This window comes from Eptatretus burgeri, chromosome 1 (genome assembly GCF_056783735.1).
Source record: "Eptatretus burgeri isolate ZD-2024b chromosome 1, Ebu_testis_v1, whole genome shotgun sequence".
NCBI lineage: Eukaryota > Metazoa > Chordata > Myxini > Myxiniformes > Myxinidae > Eptatretus > Eptatretus burgeri.
The window spans coordinates 34,830,187-34,833,839 of NC_140961.1; the positions used below are offsets into that span (position 1 = coordinate 34,830,187).

The 3,653-nt window shown below is 43.9% G+C and overlaps 1 pseudogene; it reads left to right on the plus strand.

Moving 5' to 3' along the window:
- Window positions 1–213: 213 nt before the first annotated feature.
- Window positions 214–354, plus strand: LOC147034212 (signal recognition particle RNA; annotated as a pseudogene).
- The last annotated feature ends 3,299 nt before the right edge of the window (window positions 355–3,653 follow it).

Genomic DNA, 3,653 nt, shown 5'->3' on the forward strand with positions numbered 1-3,653 from the left:
TATATATATATATATATATATATATATATATATATATATATATATATATATATATATATATATATATATATATATATATATATATATATATATATATATATATATATATATATATATATATATATATATATATATATATATATATATATATATATATAATATATATATATATATATATATATATATATATATATATATATATATATATATAGAACCGGGCGTAGTGGCGTGCGCCTGTAATCCGGCTACTCGGAGGCTTGGGTTGGAGGATCGCTTGAGGACGGGTGCTCTGCACTGGGCCGCGCTATGAGAGGGGGTAGGGCAGCCCGGAATCATGGCGAAATCCAATCCTTATCCCTGTGTCGTAAGAGGCGACCAGGGTTGCGTCAGGAAGGGCATCCGGCATAAAACCTATGCCAAATCAGTATGCAGATCATAATGGATGATCTGCTGTGGCGACCCTTAACAGGAGCAGTCGAAAGACGAACAACAACATATATATATATATATATATATATATATATATATATATATATAGTCTTCAAAAGTCTTGTTTTTGTTGTAAAATCAGTGATTAAACTAGAACGTTACTCGGTTGATCATCTACCTCCACCAGGTTGAACAGTTCACGTTTTGTATCCACTGATAGGCTCGATCCGAATCCGGACCTGAACCAAAATCTAATCGTCTTGTTCTTGTCATCTCACCAACTCATCCACCTCGTTTTATCACATCTCGTTTTGTCATAACTTGTCCACAACTTTTTGAGATTTCATGCCATATATCGTTTTTGGCCCCATCTCTTTAATGGTGAAGAATCACTTGAAAAATTCTCATATCCGGATCCGGATCTTCACCAAAATCGAATCAATTCGTCCTCGTCACACATTCAATCTGTCCACCAAGTTTCGTCCGAATCCGTCCATAACTTTTGATATCCTGAGTACAGACAAACAGACAGGTGTGAAAACATAACCTCCGTCCACCTCGTTCGGTGGTAGAGGTAGTTATGTTTGTGATTTATCGTGGTGGTGGAGTGCGAAGGAGAAACAGAGAGGTTGAAGTCAGTTGATGATGATGATGATATACTGTGTTCTGCAGCTGTATTAGTAGAAACATCCTGCAGTTGTAATCAATCCTTCTTCACCATACCTCACTGTGCCTTGTCCTCAACCAGCATCCCGAGCTCCCTCAGGCCCTACTTCGATCTCGGTGTTTCGAATTTTGCTTCTTTAGGTCAGTCAGCAGCACAATGAGCGTGTTTGTGCAGTGTCGTTCTCTGCGGGCTCGGTATTTGTTCGGACCTGATATGGCAAATTGCAGGGCTGCTTGTGCAGGTGTGTCTTTTGACATCTGTAACACATGGACATGACCAAACATGGACCATCTTTGTTGAGCCACTTTCATTGAGAGTGGGATTATATTGACCAGGTTGTACATTGCGTTATTGGAGATCAAACTGTCTGGCCTCTTTCACAGACAGTGGGACTCTATTGCCCATGTTGTACAATGTGTCGTTGGAGATCAAACTGTCTGGCCTCTTTCACAGACAATGGGACTCTATTGCCCATGTTGTACAATGTGTCGTTGGAGATCAAACTGTCCGGCCAGCGATGTCGGGTGATGGCTCATGTAGGAGTTTGCAGTGGCAGGTACCAAGCCTGTCCAAAATTGCCTTTGGAGCTGCCCAGCTATTGCAGGTGTACAGCAGCAGTGAGACACAAGTTGCATTGTACAAGCGTAGTTGGGTTGTCCAGGGGAAGGAATTGTTTTCCCATGACACAACGTGCTGCAATATCAGAAGAGCAAAGAGCAAAGAAGCCAGAATATTGCTCTTCTTCCATTTCTATTGACCCCTGGAGTGCAATGCCATTCTCACTAACTTATTGTATGTCTGACAGGTGCACATGGGTAATGTCTGTCTTGGCTTGGTTTGTGGCCATGAGTGCTCTGTGGCTATTGGCAGTAGTTTATCAAGAGGATACTTTTCCTTATTTCCGAAATCCACATCGTTTGCATATTCAATATCCAACGGCATGCCCAGTGTTGATATTGGGGGGTTTGGTCTTGTGTCGTGTTCTCACACAGATAACAGGGCTGTGGCAAGGTGGCAGATGAAGAATACAGGTGAGAGAACATCTCCCTCTGGAGAACCAAATGATGTTTCAAAATCAGCAGAGCACACTGTCTTTACATTCTTGCTTCGTCTGAAGCCTGACAGTCGCAGTCTCGCTCGACACAGCTCGTCGTCGTCACAGCTGGCTTGATGGAACTCATCAGGGATCTTTGATCACTTCATGGTGTCGAAGACCCACGACCTGTCTTTGCTCATTTTATGGAAGTTCTAATATTTGGACATGGCTACAGAAAGATACTGGGATGTGTTGAGCTCAAACAATGTCAGCGCAGCTGCACCCACATTTATTAGTTACTCTGGCAGGTTCCGGTGAAATGGTCAATCTTGTCTTGGATGCGGCACAAGGTCAAACGGCACAAGAAAGATCCTCTCTCCGGGTGCTGTTCAGGAGCACTATGGGCCACAGATTTGCTGGTGGACGAGGTGGCTTCTTCGGTTTAGGCAGTGTGATGAGAGTACCCTGACCCACAGTGTCAATAGGCAGGTGTTGCTCAGAGGCAGAGTTGATTACGCGCATCATCAGTTTGGAAATGATGTCACTTGCATACTTCAGGAATTCATTGCTGATGCTATCAGATCCAGATGCACACCCATTCCCCAGGACTGTCAGCACCTTCTCAACTACTGCTGCTTCGACTGGTGTGTGCCGTGGCCTTAGATCGCCTGTGGACGGTTGTAGAGGTTTATAATCTGTGGCTGTGAATTGTTTCTTGAACCATTCTCTGATCATATCAGCTTTTCACTTGTCAGCCCCAAATGAAATGTCCTTACAGTTATAGGCCTACACAGTAAGCGATGGTTGGGGACCGGCAGCCCTCAGTGCTCTGACTGCCTTTAACATCTTTCGGCAGTCATCCTTGGTGGTGATATCATCTACCAGAGTCTGCTTGTAGGATGGCGAGTTCTCTCAGATGTCCCTGATGTGGTGCAGGATGTTGTTGGGTTCCTTTTGTAATCCAGTGCGATCTTCACTCTGGCCATTTTGGTCGATACGTAATCATAATGCTTGCTTCTGGTCAGACAGCTTCACCATAAGATGGTCATCAGTGTGACGTCCAGCTCGGTTATTGTTCTTTACTACTCCTACGCCACTGGCAGCTGCTGTTTCCACACACTCGAGCACCTGGGATGAAGCCTCATTTCGATCACAGTTGAGGTCGATCTCAGCCATCTCCTCTCTGAGGGTCTTCTTATGTGATGCTTGGCTTCCCAATTATGTTGGTACTCTAGAAAACAGAACAGGATGGGAGCGTTGGTTTTTCCCTGCAATCGTCCACTCTGAGTCTGGGAGATGAACGGTTCGAACCGGACCCCGGCCGAGTCGCACCAAAGACCTAAAATGGTCCATGCTGCTTCCTTGAGGATATTGTGATGGTTAATTCGGTTGATACATGTTTACGAATCGAACAAGTGCAGATAAAGAGGTTTCGTACGAATTGACGTTTGTGGTGCTGTTTGTGCTCATTCCCAGGATAAGACTGTCTTGTGTTTATATATTTATTATTATCTTTCCCCA